A 22,931-nucleotide genomic window follows, 5' to 3' on the forward strand; every position below is an offset into this window, starting at 1 on the left:
TACGCGCCCTTGAGGCCGGAAATCTTGAACCCATTCGATACGGATCGGAATTTACTGGTGATTTTCGGACACAAAGTACACTCCAATCGCCACAGTGCGTCCACCTTGCCGAGCAGTATGTGGCTCGTCACCAGTGAAGAATCTTACGACGGCAGCGCTAATGATGTAAGATTGTGGCGATCGATAAGAAACTGTGGTGGCAGTCGATTTTTCGAATTTTTCGTCGTTTTCAGAAAACCAGTAGCTTAAGAGCCTCTCCTCGCCATCTTCATCTGCCTCGGCATGCCATCGACTTTTAGGGGCGAAGGAAAATTCCATCGCCAATCGCGATGAGCCCATCTCGCGCGGAATGAGTGCAGGCAATCAGGAAGTGCGCGCGGAGAAATCGGCTCCTGGGACGCGCCTTCTGCCACCCACATCCACCCGGCTGAGGATGTGTGGGTGGCGAACCGCGAGGCTGAGCCAGCTGGTGGCTAATTATGGGTAATTGTGGCGATGGCAAATTAATTAGGAGTCTGCGAAATGGCCTTTGGCAGTGGACGCTCGGTCGCACTCCAATTAACATTTTCACATAAACGTCTTCTACAGCATTATGCGCAGAGTGTCTTTTGAGGCACTGATTAAAATTTATAAATTGATATTATATGTGTGCAAGAAATCAAGTGATCGCTATCGCATGTTGATTTATCTGTTTGCACCTCAAGGAATTATAGTACGGCGTACACCAGTTGCTGGGCATTATTTTTATTCCATCCTCTTGTCTGGCAGCCTCAATATCAATGCTACTTTATGGCATATCCATAGGTATTTTCGCGGTTGGAGTGTGACAAAGAGTGTTGGCAAGAGGCGTAAGCTGTGGTGAATTACAGATTTTGGTGTTTCGCATAATGCTTAATTAAATTAATTAAATCGTACATAAATTATGTGCACTTTTCATGCGAAAGTCCACCGAGAGAAGTTGAGCTCTTGTTACAAATTCCAGCATATAGATTAGCTCGCTGGAAGTTTTCGCCTCTCAGACAAATTTTATAATGGGTGTGACCCAATTTTTTCGGCCGCAGCAGCTCTCTTTCTTCTATTTATCCGTCACTTGCTCCGGTGATATTGCAAAGAAAAGAGATTATGCGGCTGTGGCGTAGAAAACGCGCCTTGCTCCGTTTTTGGCGTTGATAGACAAAGTCAGAGCGCAGAGCGAGAGAGAGAGAGAGAGATTCAGCGAGAAAATTAATTTATGGCAAAGAAGAGAGAAGTTGGTAATTTTTATGCAAACGACCAACATTATCTCACTCTATACGTCATCACCCAGAATCTCGCGACTCTCTGCCACTGGCTTTAATTTATTAACGACTCTGGCGATGTTATTAAAAATGAATTCACAAGAAGTCACATGAGACGCTCGGAGCAATTGGGAACATTGAACAATTTTTGGCGTGTGTTTTCTCGCCATTGGGAATATTTTACACGCTCATAAATTATCCGTGGAAGTGCAATTCGTTGATAGAAATGAGATTAAAGGACTGAATTGAGGTGAATTTCGCGCCAGAAAAAAAGGCACAGACTGACCACTCGAAATTTATGGTGTTCCTGATCACTTAATCTCCGCCATGTCAAGTGGTTTGTAACCTTCCCTCAGCACGCACGGATTTTACCTTTTTGTCGCTGCAGTGAAAAATTTTCACGACTCACCCGGCCAGCAATTAATCCTCAGCCGCTGAGAATTATCGCCTCTCCAATTCTTGGGGTGTTGAGGGAAAGATCACAGGTATTGTGGAAGTTGTGATCTTTCTGCGGGCGATAAGAAATTAGTATTTCAAATCGCGATGGTGCTAAATTGCCAACATTCCTCATACTCATTCCCAATCTCTGTGCGCTGGAAAATTGCTCGAGACATTCTACTTGACGCCCATCAATCGCCATGTGTAATTTTTCCAATTCGCTTCCCACCCTCGATGGATTAAGTTGCGCTGATGGCAAGAAGAGACCCTCGCGCGGCGCAAAATTGCACCCACAATCGCGATTTAACACGATTCTTTTATCAAATGGATTATCTGCGCGGTGTTGAAAATCAATCACCTTCCGCAGAATCGAGTGGAAGCCCATAAAAGCCACCCACCTCTTGACCTCAGCGATCGCACACCATTATAGACACCCAGAGAGACGGAATTGGTGCGATCGCGAGAGCACCACTTTGTGACCATTTAATTTCACAGCACTTCTCCGGCTCGTAAGGTAGCTATTTGGCGTCTCTCGGGTGTGCCTATTTGAGATCACCAGCGGAAAGAGGGAATTTAATTAAAATTCCCAACAATTCACTCGCACTTAGAAAGGGTCATCAAGTCCCATGATCGACGCACTCCTCATCATCAGCCAATTCGCAGAAATCCTATCATTTTCTCAACACGTGCTTATCAATTTCCGCGCGATACTATCGCACGCTCAGATGCAATTTACGAAATTTCATCATGACGCGAGGAAAGGCAAAAGACACGCGCGTCTATCAAATGCGGGGGTTTTGCGCCAAAACTGCCGCCAAGTGGATTTGCAGTGGAGTCAGTTGGAGAAAGATCTGTGTGTGCAAAATATGTCTCTCTCTCAATCCTCAAGTTGCTGCTTTGAGCCAATTACAGTCGAAAAGCTGTAATGTGTGTAATTTTCATTTTTGCGTCTCCCCGTCAAATTGACTGACACTCAATGCCGTGTGATTATAAAGGCCCAAAACGCAGCACACTCGCATCCATCGCAAGAAGCTTGGTGTGGCAAAAAAAAGGAGAAATAAATTGGCAATTTCAAAATTGGATTTAATGCAAGGAGATTTATTATATACACCCAACACTTGCATGCAGAAATATGTATATAATAGCAGTGTTGAGAGCTATTCCGCCTCACCATCGCGCCGCGGTTTTTAGAGAGTGAAAAGATTGATGATGTCACAATAGTTGGAGCTCTTTCCGACCACTCCAGAGAGCGCACAATTGGGACAATGAGTTTGACATCGAATTCACTCACTTTTCTTGACCACCACGCGAATCCAAACCCATAAAAACAATAAAGTTGTCAAAGGAAATCGGGTTCGTCGCGTGATTTCTATTGGAGTCTTTCGTTTTTTCACTCATCTCTTCGTCCATTTCTCGGCGTGCTGGGGAATTTTGGGAAATTTAAGGCGCCTCAGCATTAGATAAATGCAGCGATAGTGCGCGCATTAATAAATCATGGGGGCTTGTGGAGGAGATTTATGGCGGATCATAAATGGCTGGAAAGCATCTTCTGCTCTCCTCCCGCGCTTGATTGACACTCTCAGTGTTAATCACGAGTGGCCTCAGTGGCACCTTTTTAACCCGTTAAGACGCTTTTTGCGACACGGCCGGATCCCACCGAAAATAATTGTTGTACATCATTGTTGTCCGTGTGCGTCCATCATGGTGGTGATTTCCTCAAAGAGAGAAAAAAGGTGCTTCATACGTAATGTGTCGTTTACCATTGAGATGTCAGATGTGTTAAAAAATTTGATACCTTTCGTGGGAATTTCACAGAGAAATTACTGTCGTCATTTTGTCAGAGAAAAACGCCTCTAAATACCCTTGGTGATGCCTATCGCGGCCGCAGATGCCACCAGAGACACCCAATTTTCGCGTTAACGACACAGGAAAACATCACTTTTGCATATTTTTCAATTTCTCCCACTTGACAAAACAACGCCACGCACGCCGCCCCAAAATGCGCGGGGCGAGAGAAGTTGCGAATGTGGCGAAGAGAATTGCTCTGCCTGTGAATGTGCTGGAGTGCGGCCGAAAAACTGTATCAATCGCAGTGTTGGGTGATGTTAATTGGGCTAATGTTAGCCCCATGTCAAATTAATTCATTATGTCCGGAAATAGAAATGTGCTGTTATTGCTTCAAGCGCATTATATCGATTATATTGGAGAAATAATCTTGCGCCTATGGACGCGGGGAATTTACGCGACCGCATATCAGACCGCAGAAAGCGATCAGATCAGTGAATCGATCACTGATCGTTTAATTTGGAGTAAAAATAAATACAATAAACTATGAATTTGATTTATAAACTGAAAAATGTGCAATGGCGAGAGAAAAAAGACAGTCATTCGACCCAATTTCTCGGCGATGGCGTATTGTAATGGCTAAAATGTGTACAGCCAATATGAATCGGCGTATGAAACTGCAAAATATATAGAGTGTGCCTCGCATATACCCAACATTATTCAAGTTTTGCGCTGAGGAGAGATAGATAAATTTTCGTCTTGCCGTTTGCCCGATTGCGATCTCTCGAAAAGTGCTCTTTTCAGAGATACACACACTCCCAATATAGCATAGAGCTATGGCAAAATCGCACACACAATGGCGACCAACAATATGATCGGTCAGTGGTGATCGCGCGCGCCACAAACCGCCGATCATGAGGCTATTTATTAAATAAAAATAAAATATAAATGTTGAACAATGTATTTGTGGAGCATTACAAGAAAATTTATAAATTGTTACTTTTGTGACTTGCTCGCGATCACCTACTTATTTGCTTGGTGGTTCTCTCTCTTCGCTTCGTGCATAGTAAATGTGGTTTAATGAATAGATTTTTATCGCAAGACGCGAAGAGATTCGGCATTATTTGGCAATAATGGACGATGGGTGGAAAAAGCCAGTGAGATTCCATGCAAAGTCTCTCTCGCGCGATCGACAGAAAAACTACACCTTTGTTTGTGAAGGAGCAGCACCGAAAACTGTACAAGAGAAAAGGCCTTTTCGGCGCGAATCATATATATTATTGAAAATCGATTGGAGAGCAGAAAGAATTCCATACAATTGAAAGTTGAGGGCGTGAAGATGACAGGAGGGCAAAAAAGCCTAACAGTAACACAATCGCTGCTCGATCGCGATCTTTCAAAATGAAATTTATACTATTATGATTTGATTTTAGCACTTTACACCACAACTAATAGAAGATTTAATAGATGTGGAGGGATTCTAATCTGAGAGCAGCAAATCTTCCGGCCCCACAAAAATGCACCATCCGCACATAAAGGGGAGCCAATTGTGTGGAAGCGAGGAGAATCGTGTGGATATGAGAGATAAATGTCGATCGATTATATTGCTATTATATTGTTAGTGGAAGAGACGCCGCGGAGTTGAAGATGAAATGGTGCGATTAAGAGCGAGATGGGGAGATGATCAAATTGAATATAAATTAAATACAAGGTATTATTTCATCTCGAGACAAGTGGGGGACGCCATGGAAAATGGGAGAGTGCCAAGTGATCTCCAGAGAGATGTGATCCGGTTTTATATTTATCGAATTGCCGATTAGGATCGAATACATTAAGGCGATCAATAAATCAAAACGATGCGATTCAGAAGTGCCTCGATGTCACACACAGCAGAGCAGCGCTTAATTGTGATCTCTTGCGGAGGATGCAAAAGGGATCTGATGTAATGCCAGTGCACTCGGCCTGACCCTGATTCCGCTGCAACCGTGATTTATGGGCTGACAGCTCTCAGGACGCTCCTGCAGACTGCACCATCGCGCAGATCGTCTCATGGAAATTCTGTTGATGTTTTCACCTCGTGGCTGGTGAGACTCGCGTGTGGCGAGGAGGACGTCGCATGGCGTGATCTAAGAATCGATTTGGAGCTCCCATATGAATTCCAATTGCACAATGATCTACGTGTTCCACCTCGAAAATTGCTTCGAGCTCTCCATCCACTTCTTCAGTGCTCTCCAACTACTGCTCGCCTGTGAATTCCCTATATCTCAATCTCGCTCTCGACCGCCTCGGTCGAGCGCTCTTACTGCCAATGCACAGGAACAAGACCCGGTGGCGAGCCGTCGTATGCTGTCTAAGAACGGGGGTCGACAGTCGCCAGATAAACTAACGACTGTCGATTGGAACCGGTGTGAAAATCGCAGAAATTGATCAATTTCACTCTCTTCAGGTCGGGAAAATACTTTTCCGAGCTGTAATTAAATTCTTTACCGTGCGCCCATTTCAGCATATTTTTGATCATATAAAACGCACATGAAATAAATATAATTGTTGGGACTTCTTAAAAATATGAAAAAATACGCAAAGGTGCCATTTTTGACACATCTGACAAATGTCTGACGGTCGCTCGATAATCGTAAGTTGTCGTACGACGAATAGATCGACTGTTTATCTACAGTCGTTTGACTACACCCGACTGTCGACCGTCAGTCTGCTCGACCGTCGAACGATGCACGCCACTGAGTCGCAAGGGCGCGGCGTTCGCCCCAATCGAATCCTCTGCCACCCGATAACTCTGGCTCTCTGGCATCTTGAGTCTGATTTGCCGATATCTCCTAAACTCTCTGTCCGATCTGCGAAAGTGGCACACACTTTGCATCAGCAGACATGCAAAGTCTGTCAAATTGTGACCATCTTTCTGGCCAGTGTCCGCCATGCGAGCATCATCCGAAGTCTCTCCACTTCTCTGCCGGACTTCCAACATTGGCAAACTGTGGCTGTGATCAAAACACATCACATTATGGAGTCTCAATGGTGCATATTTGAGAAACAACAAAAGATACACCAAGCGATATACATAATTTCATCCATCGCTATAAATATTATTGCACTCTCTGGTTGGCAAAGAAGTGGACGCTTTAGTGAAAATGGCTTGTATAATATAGTGATCTCTAACGAAATGCCCAAGTGCAGGTGTATGGCCTTATTTTCCGTGCATGTATTTTTCGTCACTGTATTTGCCTACAGTTTCGCTCATGTGATCGACTCATGTGATCTTTGGCCGCCCTCTATCCCTCGTCGCTCCTATTTCGCGGTGTGTTTTGGGTCAATTCTTGCTGCAATGCGACAAGAGTGCAGAAATACCATAAACATGGATAATAATGCTGGCATTTTTATATATATATTTTAATGAAAATTAACCACAAGCGAGTGACCAAAAAGAAAATACCCACTAATGAAATCCAATAACGCGCCTGATTCACCCATCAATAGCCATGATATCCGTGTGGCTGCGCGAGAGTTGACGCAAAAAAGTACAGTTTGTGCATTTTGGCGGGAGTAAAATTTCCATCTGTGTTGACTCTTTTCTCTGCTTTTCATCCCGCGTCCATCGCGGCGAAAAAATTTGGCCCGCGAGCGAGAGAGCTAACGCAGCGCATGAGGTAAACGTGGAGACGATTCCACAACTAATTTATGGTTATTTTTATTGTATTAACGTGAAAAAGGAGAATAATAAAAAGGCACTTTTTGTAAATATAAATTTTTGCTTAATCACTTTTTTTCTGTCCGACCGCGCGGCCAAGAGGGTAAAGAAAAAAGAGCGCGATAAGACTTCGGAGCAGGAGTTTCACTGCAAATTTCACCGTTGCGCGCCTGCTTATATTATGCCCATTAAGAGTCAACTTCCTTATCAACCGCGCGCGGACGAAGAAGTCGCCTCGGAATCACTCTCAGTCAATCTTGCACCCTCTGTTCTTGTTTTTCTGCCCAGTGTGTGACTTTGAGAACTGTGTTTTGCCCAGCCGGAGCTTCCTCAGCGACACCCAAGAGCACTTTTATTGCCCGGATTCACGTGTATAGAAATAAATTTGTACTCGAGTCTCGTGTTCTCATGCCTCTTTTTTGCTCTTCACGCTGGAGTGCCTCTTCGAGCTCTCCGTCTGTGGTATCTCACTCAATGTTGATTCGTTAATTCGTGGACATAATGGACGTCGCTTTTGTACATTCTCGGCCCATGAGTGAGAATTTTTGCTCCAAATTTCTCACATGAGGACCTGTTAATTGCAATTTTTGGTCAATAATCGCCACCAATTTGGGTGAGCTTAATGATCCGGCAACAGCAAAAAATTCCACTCTGTCGGATTTTGCCGGAGACATGCTTTTCACCAGCCACACTGCCTTTCCACGAGGGTCTAAGTCTCATGCAATCTGTGGCACTTTATCGCGCGTTGCAGCGACATTGACCCAAAGACGGCGATTCTCTCCCCTCACGAGTGAAAAAAGAAATATTATTCATACATGAGTGAATATAATGAGAATTTTATTCACAATGACTCAAAATCCTCCACATTTTCCGCCAATAAGCGAGGAATATTCTGCCGAAGAATTTAAATAATTGCGAATTTATTCGGCAAAAGCTGAGGAACACACTCAAATCTCTCCCCGCGCACTTCGTCATCTCCTCAAGCATCACAATGGATCGGAAATGTCATATCAGAAGAAGTGTTTCGCGGCCTGTATCAACAGTCAAAATCTCCGAAATTCAATTTGTAAATTAATTTCGAGTGTCGGCAAGAGATGGGCGATTTCATGTCCAGCACTCTGCCCTCCTTGTGGCCCCCCCTTGTTTTTCGGCGGGCCCGCGATCCGTGTGGGGAGAGAGCGCGATGCGAGAAGTGTCTTGACGTTGACTGGCTGTCTGTTGCGCCCGTGGAAGGACTGGAGGCGGCGTGCAAAGTGCAGCGTTGGTGCAAGAGTGGCTGAGAAAGGGCAGCCCAATATGATTCGAGATGAAAGTACCGCTATCTCGGGGGCCACATCTCACTTGTGGCGGGATCGGGCCTTTTTTCGCACGCGGAAGGACGGCGGAGGTCTTGCGGTGCGGAAGCCGAGCAGCGCTCCCAACACTCATGCTCATGCTAATGCTCTATTTATGGACGCTCAGGATGACGGCTAGTTCTTGATAGTGTCCATCCGTGTCTGCGAGACAGCCGAGATGCACACGGCATGATTGTGCCCAGCATTCAGATGGGCATCGCGGTTGTTTGGACCGCTTTGTAAGTTTGTCTTAACCTTAGACTTTGCGCTTCCAAGAAGAGCTGCAGAGTCAGAGAACAGATGAACTCAGGCTCCGAAATTGTAGTTAATTAGGAAGATTAATTGTAACCAAGGGGAAGATAATATGCCTTCAATGTACTTCCAAATTTGCCTAACACTTTTAGAACCTGAAGTTTTTAGACTCTCCTGAGTTTCCATCCAATATTTCTGCAAGAATACACTTAAAATCGCAGTTTTGGACATTTTTTCCGAACATAACCTTAAAATATAACTAAAACATGTTCAAAAACTCCATTTATACTGCAAAGTTCGTTCGACAGTTTAAGTCTTTGCTTGTAGGTTAAACGATTCCGGGACAGAAACTTGTTGAATTTGGGTGTAACTTGAAGATGAGAACTTCCTCTGTTCTCAGCAGAAACAACAAGAAGACACGCTTGAGCTTGCATGACCAATTTACTTGATTGTCAATTGATGAAGGGTTAAAGTGCCAGGAAGCCCACCTCTTACAAGATGAGCTCAGCTGCTTATTTGCGTTTTTGATTAATCTCTCGAATGTGTATAATTTTGATTGCATGCGACAAGGTTTTATAACAAACGGTCAAGAGATGGCAATGTGAATTGCGGAGAGCAGTTTGGATGCCGTTGAGTCAGCATATGGAATGAGAAATCCAGCGAGCCGCGGTCTCAACACTCTTGCACTTTCAGCAATCCACCTTCAGCCGAAGCCACTCATCTCCCGTGCATCACGGCGAGTATGGGAGTCTCCGTTGTCAGACGACAAGAGAGGAGCAAGATAATGAAACAGGCGAGCAACGCAGCGAGCACTTCCTTTTATATGACCGGTTTTTCATTTGAGAAATTTATGTGGCATAGAAATTTGAGAATGCTGCCACTTTTGCATATTTATGGAAAAGAGCTGTGAGTACATGAGCATTTTGTGTTTGTTCAATGTTATATTTTGCCCATTAGAAATGTGCAGCGCGAACACACATATTTGGATTCCTTGCACCGATGGCAAGATGACTAAGAGATTAACATAAAAGACCATATTTTCCAAATGCGTCTCCGCGGAATTTCACTGATTTTGCCCAGTGCGCGAGAGAGAGAACTGAAAATGCTCCATCATGAGAATTTTATCGCACCATTTTCCACCATCGCGCGCGAGAGAAAGAGACTCGGACAAAAAGTGGATCACACAAGAGATCTTCAGGTGGACTGCGAGAAGAGGGCACGAAAAAATTGGAGTATTTTCGCGTGAAATATCAGTGGTGAAATTAAAGAAGCAATAAAAGCGATAATTGAGCTTAATGCTTTGCTATACAAGCTCTTAAAAAATATTCTTCTGAACCCCATTAAATTACATGCAATTTATTGCCCAATCTATTGGTGTATCGCCATGGATGTTAAAATGCTAGGAAATTACAAGATGATGTTCTAATTTCGGCATTTTTCATGATTTCCCCCCATGAAATCTGAGAGCACTCTCGCGGCCACTCTTGGCTTCCCAATGGGCGAATGGACAATTTATGGACTATCGCGGGGAAATAAATAGGGGACATAAAGACACAGCATGAGATACAATTTTTGGAATAGAAGAAGATATCTCAAATGGCCACTTTGGCTCAAATAATTGTCGACTTATGTCACTCTGACGACGCCGACGGACGTGTCTTTCACCTCGCGATGGATCCGATGCAAAAATTGGCATTAATTGTGACGTTCGCGGTCTAATTGGCGCGGCGTGTCGCCTGGCAGAGCCACAATCTGCAGCCCAAACAAAAGGCGTGCTGAAGACCCCGAAGATGCGCCACGTGAAGAAAGATAGGCATCGTAATTAGCATATTTACTGACAGCCCGGCGTTTCGTACACATTGTTTGGCTAATTAGCGTTTTATGAAATTTTACTCCAAAACCATCCGCCACGAGATTCGCGCATACAAAAGACAACAGCGGCGGTGAGGCGAAAAAATTATGATTATTGTTGAGTGGATACATAATATACCGAAAAAAATGTATGAAGAAGACGGAGAGAGAGAGAAAAAGTGAAATATTTCCGCTTCGAGAGCGTCGGGTAATCAGTCGCCAGCAACACTGGAATCATTTGGTGTGACCCAAATTTTTAATTAGACGGAAATCAGAGTATATTATTTACTTATTCCTCATCTCATGCGCCTCTGAGAAAATTGTGCCCAGCAGCATTTCACCATTTTACCCAGCCAAATGGCCTCTGATGGCCGAGGAATATCAAATTTCCATAGTGCGAAAAAATTCTAACGAATGCGCTTGACAATGTAAATAATGTGAAAATTGCCAATGCGCGCGCGCTCGCGGGGTAAAATCAGGGAAATGAATTCACTTTTCAATAGAAAGTGTCTGCAATGGTGTTGCAAAAGTGGGCAAATTGTGTTTAAATCGCCATGAATATTAATACACTCCGCAATATATTCAGAGTATCTGCTAATTGTTTCATCAATATTTCTTGAAAATTTATAAATTTTATGTCCTTTTGCAATTCATGGTGTGTGATTTGAAAGTTAATTTCCACGTTATATGAATATATCCATATTCATTTCAGAAGGTAAATAATTAGGTGAGAATTTATTGTCATTGGGCGATGACAATTTGCTGGATTGTTGTGACGATGAAATTGCTTTTGAAAATTTTGTTATTTGCACAAATTTCCACCACACAGCCATTTAATTATGATGTACAATTGCTGGCTTTCTAATACAAAATGCGAGTGAGATTGTTGGGATGAGAGCTGTTATTAGGCAAAGTGTATATTGGTGAATTATTTGCCATTTCACTGGAGAGCTCTTGAGATACTGACCCCTTGATTTATTTTGCAATTTCAGGAAAATTTCATCTCCATCTTCAGCGTCATTTTCTTTGGCAAAAGCACACACAAACTCTCGAGCATCTCTGCCCAATTTTTTCCCCTCATCGCACTCTCTTAAGCATCACGAGGAGTGTTTATGTTGGAAATTATCACAAATGACTAATGGATTGTGAACACACTGACTGTGCTTCTCAAAGATAACAAATCAACTTGAGTGATTTGAATTATCATTAATTTGTTATGTAAATAATCGCATGGATGAGTGTCTTCACAGTGTTGAGTTGTACGGAAAAATATTTTCTCAAAAAACGAGATTGAGCGGAGGCCCGCTGAAGATGATGACTCCAAGTATTTACTTGACACTGATGCATGCTCACGAAAATATATCTCATTGTGCACACTTGTGTCTCTAAACGGTCAAGAGGCGACCGTTTCGCTGCTCTTCCGCACACGCACGCGTGAGGGTTGGGCGTCCACCGAAAGTGCGCATACTCTTGTCCACGTGCATCAAAAAGGAGATAATTTCATTCCTCGTAAACGCCAATGATTTGTGACCAGCAGAAGAATATCAGGCAGTAACAATCTTTTATGGCCAAACTCATTATACATCGAAGGAAGTTCTGGGGATGAGCAGGAGAGTCATTGACAGTAATTGAAGTTTTTATTCACGACAGACGATCGTCTTTTTTTTACATTCCGCATGCTTTTTCCTGGGAAAAAACATCGACTAAGTCAAGCACAGTGCCTGAAAGTTACTTGCAACCACCCGAAGAGGCGAGAAGTTGTTTTCTCATGGGCGGAGCTTCCAAGTGGGCGGAGCCTTCAGTGCAGTTCAAGCATTTAAGGAGCGATAAAGGGTAATTTAAATTTTCCCAATTCCAGCTTCTGAAACCATTCAACGCAAAGTGTCTCGAGGAATATCGCAAGTACTGTATTTGGTGTATTTTTCATAAAATACCTCATCATCACCGGTGAAATGCATCGCGGCCAGAATTTGCTCGTTGGTGAAGAAGAAATTATTAAAATTATTCACTTTTTTATATTACCCCCTTTTTTCAGTGCTGCCAAAAATTAAAATATAAAATATTTTAGAGCAGCCATAAATAACTGACTTTATTTTTATTATTTCAATCTCAATAAAATGGAAACTTCGGACAAGTCTGCATATTTTTTATCGTCACGTTATTTTTGCTGGCGATGGCGAAACAGCATCACATCTTCGCATCTCGCTCTGGCCGCGTCTCAGGGCGCCTTTGGGAATGCTGGCAAATGCCGAAGAGTGTCGATTAGAGAGACATCAAGATCCAGAGCAGAGATGTTAATCATACGAATTTGATCGAAATGACTCATCTCGCGGCCAAATCGAACAATGCGTGATTTTAATTATGCGCACACTCCCAAAATTGAACTTGAATTTCACCCAAAAGATCGACCATTTGCTCAAGTATGGATTAATTGGTATGTTGTTTGGTATGCGGCTCAAAGTGGATTTAGAAAAGCATCGGCAATCATGAGTGAAACGCGCTGGATGTGAAATTGTGGCTCCAATCGGTGTGTGTTTTTTTTGGCGAGGAGAGACAGCCTTTGGCACCAAATATTGTGATAGGCCGCGCTTCTCGCGGGACAAACACGAGCTGGAAGCGCTGCGCCGTGAGCGCCAAGATCAAGTTCCTGGTGCCAAACGAGTCTCCAAGAGAGGAGCATGTATTTGAGATAGATTCACGTCATCGGTGTCTTGAGAATTAATCGACCTTGACGCCTCAAACGCCACATGAGAAAATGATCTGGAAAATCACACTCTGTGATTCTTTGTCTCCTCCGCGCGGCTATAAATAAAATTATAAATGTTTTCATGCATGGTGGAGGAAAAAAAAATGACTAAATATATGCCCCCAACACACAGTCGGTATAATGATAATGTTCGCCGTCTATGTGCTGTGGGATATTTTTAATTAATTAGTATTCTATACTCGTTCAGCAATTTCCATTTAAATCATGCAACTCTGTCGCGCGCTTTTCGCATTCGCCGGCCTAACACGCAAATACCGCGGAGGAGATCGCCGGCGATGGCGCGGGGGAAAATCAATGCGGAGCGCAGTGGAAATTGTGTGATTAGATTGAGATCATGAGTGTGGATGAGGAGGAAAAGACGTCATTATGCCGCGCCACGATTTGAACAATTGATTGCTGGGCGCAAAACTCGCGAGATCCGGCATTGTCAGTCGCGAGAAACACACACACTTGGGCTGCATTTGGCGCAAGATCGTGACTAGATCGCGAGGTATTTGCAAGAACGGCTAGGGGAGGCCTCAAGGACGACAGTATAACGGTCAGCCGGAGTGCTGACAGTCGATCGCGCCCCGCGATCACTCATATCAAGACCTTAAGAGCCGCCAAATCGCGCAGCAATCTAGTGTCTGGCGGTGAAAAAATTATGCCTCTTATTTTTGGCATCTCTCTTTGCCGCGCCATTCAATTCTTCCGACTTCATGAACCATTTCACGGATATAAAACTCCCATTCGCTGTGGCAATTCTGCGATGTGTTTCTCTCACTCCCGATTGGGAACGTGAAATTGTGATTTGGAGTCGCACTCTGTGGCTAAGGTCAAGGTTCAAATGGGCGAGGAAATAGGCAGAAATCCAACTGCGCATTTCCGTTCCACATTTTCCCATAGATTGCCACAATATTTGCAGCGAAGCTGGAGCGCTGTTGGCCCCTCGAATGGTGATGGAAAAAGAAGTCTCTCTCAGTAGATCAAACATCATTTTCTTCACATTTTTTTCTGCACATTTTTCCAACAAACTCGCACACTTCCATTAATGAAGTGTGAAATAGCACGTCCCAAAATGGACTTGATCATTTCTTTAGCGCACTCTGAGTGTCCGTCACGGCTGTGGTGCACAAAAAAGACCGTCAGTGCAGATGAATTTGTGCTGAAGAGTCGTGCGAATTGTCAAGACTGATTTCCCATCTTCAGTTACCTTAATTATGCATATTGAGAGTGCATTTTGGCGTCCCGGTAATGGTCAATTAGAAGTGACCTTTAGACGTCTCGCGCTGAGAATTCTTTGTTGCCGCTCAATTGCACCGTCTTAATGGCAAGATTGATACATACATCAATTGAGTGTGTTTTTGCGGGTCAGCCATAGCGCGCCTTGTCGAGGCAAAATTCCGCATTGGCACGACCCCACTCTTGTGCCATGCAACAATTATTTCCGAGTTGGAGCACACAATAGATCACCTTTCTCGCCACCTCGCACGCCGCAATTTGTACTCGCGGATTGCGCCGTGCTCCTCTTAAATATCGTCCGTAGCATTTAATATAATTTCCTCCATCATGTCTTAATTGAAATCACCTGGATGTGCCCATGATCGCAAATCACAATCCCCGCGCGCGATCGCCGCGGAGTGATTGATTGTCTCTCTCGCTGCACTAACCATTGTTATTATAAGGTAGCGACATGGCAATCAAAGGGCCAATTCTAACGAGATCGACCACGTACGCGGAGAGACGCGGCAATTGTTGGATATTTGGCGTGCCCTTTCGCCTGAACTTCCCCAACGGAAACACACACATATCATCAGTGTGATTGGGCCTATCTGCGATGCATATGCCAGTGAACCACTTAATGGGATCGTGGGTCGATTGATTGCAATCTGGCGGTGATGGCAGTGAAAGAGATTGGAGAGGTCATGGGTTTATTTAATTGGATTTTGCATCTCTCGAGCACAATTTTTATTTGCTGCCACGAAACCACTCAAGGTACAAGCCAAACAGAAGTTACAATTAAATTGACTGTGCACACACACACGCCGAGTGATCAAGGTTCTCCTCTTCGGTGCAGATCATGTCATGCAATTCCGTGCCGGAGGTAAAAATTGCCGCCAGAGATGTGGAGGAAAGTGCACTGGCCACAAAATAGAAGAGGCTGTCTCATATTTCATCGAGAGTATCGCGCAATAGGATCAGACAGACAATTCTCACTATGGACGCGAGATGAGTTCAGGTTGCCATTCATATAAATTCGCGCGCATAGGGTGCAAAAACGGCGCGAATTGGACAAAACTAACAAGCAAAGCGTGAAAAACGTCGCACATTTTCTTTGCACGTTGCACAAGAATTGCCCATAGAGATTTTTTTATTGAATTGCAACTCATGGAAAGCACACTGGGCCGAAGAAAATCCTCCAGTGAATCCATAAAGATTGCACACGGTGTGCGCGTCCGAGTCAATTGCCTTGGAAGTTGTTCCAGAAAAAGGTGTCTCAAATCAACTGAAGACAAAATTATTTATTGCACCATTCGTAGCATTGGAGGACTTTTCGTGGAGTCGTTAAAATCTCTTAATACACTAACATTTTAATGCTTTTTCACAAATTGAAAACAATTAAAGTCCGCGGCCAGCGAGAGCCGAAGGAAATTCACCAGCCCAGCAGACACATGAGCTATGCGTTCCACCGTGCACATGCTAAGTTTGATTTACATAATCTCAGCTGAACCCAACCAGCTCGGGTGCATCTGAGCGAAGTGGCTGGGATAGCGGAGCAGAATTACTGAGACAATCTCTTGACATTTGAGACATTTAGGTGATGGGGTCACCAAACCATCGAGTGGAATCCTCCGAGTGTCTCTCGCGCTCTGTTCGCGCTATTCAGCACTGTCGTCACTCGGTGGGTTAGTCATCTTGTCCACTCCCTTGTGCTCTTTCTGCGCAAACGCCCATCTTGAGTCGCCAGCGCGCTCCTGGACGGATGCGCAGAGCGACACCCGGATCTCATCTCCTAATTAATGCAGAAACTTATTTTTTTTTCGCTTGTAATCCAGCAAACAATGAGCCATAAATTGCTAACAGCTTGTCCATTTGCCAAAGTGTTCTCGTGCGTTAATTCCCAATTAATGCATCAACTCACCATCACGGGAGAGCCACTCCGCGAGACCATGGAGTTCTCAAAGTAAGATTTATTGCCGGGCAAGAACAACTTCCTCGTCGTCTGCGTATGGCTTTTCCCACTGCATGTGTACTTTCGTCTTCATCTAGGCAAATTTCTAATTAACCTTCTCTCTCCCCAACTCTGCACACACACGCTGCATGATTTAGTATGTTCTTTTATAGTTCATCCTCCGTGCGCCGTGGCCGTCGCGGCGGTTATTGTTTTGCTGGCAGATTGATGGCCTCGCCGGGGACGGAGAGGCTGTTGGAAAATTGAAACGGCACACAGTGCAAAAAAGCACACCATTTTTCAAGTTTATGGGAAGACTCCATGTGCGAGTTTTCGCCATTTATACGGCGTGAGAGAGCCCGCGATTGTGAACCGAATTCCATTAGCATACAAGAGGCGAATGGGGCCGCGGTGGGATCCAAGGAGAGGAATTAAATTCATCATGAAGAGGCTCAAAACAAAGGCGTGGGTGTCGCTCGTCAATGTGTGACCCAGTAGCTGTTTTCGATCGCGCAAATATCTCCTCGCCACGATGATTTCAATAGAGGCCAATTTGGGGCGGAATTTCACTGTCAAACTGGACGGAATCAATATGCGGCTCTTCATCCGAAATCCCATCGCCAAAGATCGTGTCAATGTGATTTCCGTCGCCAGATGAATTGACTCCATTGTGCGCGCCATATAATCCACAACACTTTCTTCCAATTACTGGTCGCGCTGCCATCAAGAACATCCACTCACGGGCAAACTGGATGGGGAACAGGTCTTGCTGATCACGCAACAAACGCATAGCAGCCGCCAGCAATTGGTGACAGAGGAGAGAAAAGGTGGACCGGCACGAGGAGTGCTCCCAATTAGAATGTTAGAGGCGCTAATGGAAAATTTGGCCGAAAGTACCACAGCAATTCAGTGGAAATTAGGCGAGCGCCACGCTTAAGATCACCCAGTGTTGGAAAAGATTACCTGATATTTTAAGCGAGACCTCTAGCTTTATTGCCGGGCTGTTTTGTGAAGGCTAGAGATCGTTTTGAGGGCAGTAAGTGCTGAATATCGCGCTCTGAGTAAAAATCAATATTTGGTCCTTCGAGCCGGATGAACCATTTTTTCGCTGAGAGTTTAAGAACTTATTAAGCACGCTTTAAATCCGTCTCTCAGCTCTCGATCCCGATCAATTATGATAAAATCTGTCATAATCGAGAGCCGGAGCTGATCGCCTGACGAAAATGGCTTCACTTGTCGTCAAGGCATGACGCGAGTGATTCTATTATTGTTCACCAACGTTAAATATTGTCTCTGATCAATCGAGTTCCGGCTGTGGGCACTTAGAGCTTGCCTCCGCGGGCAATTCGTCAGGGTGTTTACATCAATTGACCAAGATTGAATGCATCGAATTTCAGCAGCTTCGTGTGAGATTTTTTTTCAAACATCCTGCAGCAAAATGGCTCTCTTTCTCGGCCGGAAAAGTAGTCAAACACACGACTTTTGTGCGGACCTGTTCAACGACCCTGGAATAGTTATTTGGTCAAGGTGGTGGTGGGATGCAAAGTGAACAAATAAATATATTAGCGCATTGGCTGTTTACCGAAGAAATTCACTATTGCCAAAAATTCAGCCAAAAAATCCTCCTAATCTCCAAGTGACACCTTTTTTCCAACACACTGACTCGCGAATAGACATTTTTCAACCACTTTTTCGCGCTTTTTTTTGTTCATCCAAAAGAGAGATAAACAAATTTTTTTGCCTCTCCTCGCTCACACACATGTGTGTAAAAACCACCGTCATTAAATCTAATAATCGATGTGCAATTAGCTTTTGGTGCGTGGCAATTAAGGCGATTACTGGGAAAAAACTTTCTAAAAAATTTTTGCCAACAATACTTAAAATGATACTTTTTGACAGTGGAAATATTGGGTGTGAAGCACTGTTCTAGATTCAATATAATTAGATCAGCAATCCGCGCAGTGGGAAATTGTCTGTATTGAATCGCTGATAAGATTTTTCCGGTTGCGTGGATGAATTGCACGCAATCAGTGAAGAATTGTCATGAGATTTTGTCCACTCGGGAGATGATTAGAAGGATAAATGCTCGTCCGGTTGATGTTTCGCTGATTGCACAATAATTGTTGGCATTATTACTTTGCAGCGTGAGAGTAAATATTCGATGGTTGTTAATTAATTAAGTCCCGTTAAGGCGTAAATTGACAATCTGCAGACTCGCTTCCCAGGTGATCTTCAATGGGGCCTCTTTTGTCCAATGAACCATGACCAATTGCTAATATCACAGTGAAAAAATCAAATCCATATTTCACGCGAATCGCGCGAAATGTGTAAGCTTTTTTTCTCCCTGGTCACGGATGAAAGAGCAGCAAAGTGGAAGAGAAGATTCCCATTGAGATTTGCAATGCATCATGCAGATGAACATCTGTTCCACCTTCGTCATAGTCGTTTTTTCCCTCAGCCAATATATCAATTCTTCCCAGGTTTTTTTCCCCAGTCTTGTTCCGTGTGCCAATTTATGTATTTACACCTCGATCAATAGTAATCAATTGGGCAAATAGACGGCAAGAGCGCGCTCGATGGTGTTCTCGATGGCCAGAACGCGCAGAAGTCATTTGGTAGCAATTGAGATGTTTGCTCTTCCTCTTCGGCAAACACAGGTGGACACTGACCGAATGTCCCATGATTTTACGGCAAGGTAAACACTCTTTTGTGTGTACTGTCGTGGCTTTTGTGGAAAAATCTTTCTGCTGATTATGCATTTCACAACTTCATCTGCCAGTTCACGGGACGAATCTGAGGCAGAAAGAGCTTATCAGTTTTATGTATCGCGAAACATGATCTCCTCACGAGATTCAAGCGAGTGATAATCGGGTCGTTTGACTTTCAGCAATATTCTTGTGACGGTTGGAATTCCTAGTGAAAATTAAAAATCATGTTTATATCAACATCGAAAAACTATAAATCTCCTGAATTATTCATTAATTGGTTTTTTAATAATATATCTTCATGTTAGACGATGATATAACGACCGAAGGAGCACTCCTAAGTCCATTTTTTACGAAATACTATTTGTGGAAAGTTTGTGTGTGCGAAAGATTTCGCTGGTGACTTCGCATCGCTGAATGTGTTTTCTAAGACTCACGGCGGTAAAAATAGAAATTCCCCATCCAGAGGGAATTTCTGGACAAACAGCCACGCTTGTGGCAACCTGGAAGACCCCAGAAATGCCCCTTGAGCGCGCAACATAACTCATAACATAAAGAGAGGAGAAAAAGAAATTACGCCGTGATACTCAACCTTGAACTGCATACAAATAACAATACCAATAATTTAGCATCGCCAGAGTGTTGGCGCAGCGGCAAAAAAAGTGCGAAAGAATTATGATTCGCGGGAATAATAAATAAATTTTGCACGGGAAAAATTCACAGCACACACACCCGGTATTATTCAAGTGAGGTGAGAGTTTTGAGGCGAGCTCGCCAGAATTGTCATGATTCTCGCATTTTTGCATCGCGAGAGTTCTTCAGTAAACACACCTGTTAATATTGTTGGAAAACGTCGAGTGTTCTCATCTTCCATGCGCACTTAATTTATGTGCACCAAAGAGTGAATTATTAATGCCAGTTCTGCTTCTTTTTCTCTCACTTCACGTTGAACATTGTTGCACATTATGCTTATATGGCAATTCCAATGAAGATATTGACAATTGGCGTGAGTGAGAGGAATTCCAGGATTTTCACTGACATTTTCAGCATTTTCCTCTACCAGCAGTGCGCACACGCACCAAAAATAGATGCGAATTTATCATTAATTATTTTTACATTTGCAAAATGGAAGCCTGGAAAATGCCAATATATCGACTTAGAAGTGCAGCACAAATTGACACACGCTATTTTTGCTGTGATACGAGGAATTTTTTTCTCTCTCCCTATCTTCTCAATACCTTTTTAATAAATAATAAATTAAGTTATGTGTGAGTGTGTGAAAATGTCGCCAAACACGTTAAACGGATTTCCACCAAATGATCACACAAGTCTGGTTTGGTTCGTTTGTGCGTAATTACTAATCGCGTGTGCAGCTCTTTTTTTTCTCTCCACCATCATACACTCAACACACAGTCTGGCCGTGTGTATTGGAAATATTTTATTAAATGAAATGCATTCATAATCCAATATCGAACGCGATTTGCGGTGGAAAATATAATGGTTCGACGCGAGGCGCTCTTTTCAGTTGGTGGTCGAGGAAAAAATGAGACACGGAGCGGCATTGGGATGTTGCATAACCAGCCTTTTGGTGTTACAAGGAATAAATTAATCAGCGGAGTATCGACGAATTGCATCTAAAATTGTAATTTTGTAATTTTTCACGCTAGATGACTTTGCAATTCGACGGCATGCCGAGTTCCGGGTTTTCCTCACACATTCTTCGGCACACTTTTGCGGAAAGTTCTTGGCAAATTCTGTGCTTAGAATTCACAAGAAACGCGCCACAAGATTGTGTAGAAGAGTATTTTTCTTATGTGTCAAAATACAAAATTGCAATCTTTCCAGAAAGATTCCTCAATTTCTCCAAGTCACACATCTTCTCCTCGTGATCTTCTTCTGCGATCAGTCGCGGTGTGGCTTTTTATCTGGCTATGGGCAAATTCATCTGTCGCGAATGAATGTGCTTTCCTCTAGCTTGAATATTGAATATTTCGGTTGATGTACGGAAAAGCGGAATTTCACTTTTTTTCCCCGCAGCAAAACGCACTCTTGCAAGTCAATCTAAACGACATCGTGCCATATTTCTTCTGCACGGCAGTTAGAGATAAATATATGGGGAGAAGAGATCGTAATTAGTGATTTATCGCCAATGCATTCGAGTGCATCTTAAGTTATTTGAAAACGCACTCTCAGGGGAGATTCTCCGGTCCACAGTAGGACGGAAAGCCGAGTGGTATGTTGAGTGGTTGGAAAAATGCCACCGGACCCGCTCCAAGTGACCCGTTCAAATGAGATTATTAATTATTTTCTGCACATTCTTGCCGCGACATTGAGGCGAGTCTCTGTGCGGAATGAACTGTATGGAAAATTGCGGCGAGCGGGAAAAAAGAAACTCATCTTCAGTGTGCAATTCGTGTCCATTGGCCAGCGTTGGAATATCAATAATGAGAAATGCATGCGTCCATCTCCACTTCCCAATGGAGGGAAAGTGATAAACAAGAATGTCAATTGGCATTCTATCTATGTTCGCGCAGACGCGATGACGCGAGAGAAAAATGCGAAAAACTCACCGATTTTCTGCACAGTTGATGAAATTAATGATGCAGTTGCATGCAACTGCTGTGCCGAAAAAACCAGCTCCGTCACTCTCTGCGCGCACTCCTAATCAACGGCCAATGCAACTTTCTGCAATCGGTCAAATGCTAATCCATCGACACCTGCTTCGACACACCGCACGAAAAATCCACACACAAGCGCGAAAATGTTACCTTTTCCACCGCGAGTTTCCTCACCGAAAACCAATCCTCGAAAGCACAATTGTAAAAAAATTTTATAGTGTTTTCGTGCAATTATCCACTAATTTATACAATTCGCTATCATCACTGAAATTCAGGCTTCTTCTTTTATTCAATAAATGTTGCTCATCAGAGAGAAGAAATCCATTAAAATTGTATTGTGTTTCAAACTCTGTCTGTTTCTCTGGTGGCTCTTTTTTTTCGTTAGAGAGCTTTCACATTTTTCCACAAAAGTGTCTCTTGGGTTTTCTCGCTTGTCCGATGGATATTTTTTTACTTGGCTCGGTTTGTCAGTGGGAAATTCCTCAATCACCAAAAGTAAGCACACACTCTGCAGAGTTTTCACGCTCGACTGTCTAAGGAGAGTTTGCGGAAAAGCACACTTGTGAAAATTCCACTTGATAGTTCGCAAAATTGAGCTGAGGAATTTGAAATTGTTGCAATTCCAAATGGAAATTCAAGAGCTTGCATAAGCGACACACACACGAGTTGGCGGAAAAAGAGGGAAACTCCTCGGATGGCTAGTGGCGATGCCTCTGGGGGCTGCGTCCGGATGGCAGTGATCGGTGGTGGATTCTCACGGAAACACACACTCCGCTTTGAGTTCACACAACACTCTGCGATCGTTGGGCACAGACGATTGCTGGCGTACCTCCAAACCGACTGACCGAGTAATACAGTCAACAGTGCTGAGCTCCGCCGAGGCCGTTGCCAGCATTGCCAACACCTGGAGGAGCCCCACACACTCTCCGGCGGCTCCCATCCGGCCACGGTTGCGCCTGTGTGCGAGATTCGAGCACCGAGAGTGGCGGGAGGCAGCCAACCAGCGCCCAGATCTCCATTCCACCGCGATCCGGGGAGCCCGGCTCCGCGATC

At 43.9% G+C, this 22,931-nt stretch overlaps 1 protein-coding gene across 1 annotated transcript in view; it reads right to left on the bottom strand.

Moving 5' to 3' along the window:
- LOC132264805 (uncharacterized) overlaps positions 1 to 22,069 on the bottom strand; it is a 71,627-nt gene extending 49,558 nt beyond the window's left edge. The window contains exon 1 of the mRNA XM_059765128.1: positions 21,831 to 22,069. The gene's annotated coding sequence lies outside the window, so the exon portion shown is untranslated. The remainder of the gene's footprint in view (positions 1 to 21,830) is intronic.
- Positions 22,070 to 22,931: the final 862 nt, after the last annotated feature.

This window comes from Phlebotomus argentipes, unplaced genomic scaffold, assembly GCF_947086385.1.
Source record: "Phlebotomus argentipes unplaced genomic scaffold, Phlebotomus argentipes genome assembly contig_2, whole genome shotgun sequence".
Classification (NCBI taxonomy): domain Eukaryota; kingdom Metazoa; phylum Arthropoda; class Insecta; order Diptera; family Psychodidae; genus Phlebotomus; species Phlebotomus argentipes.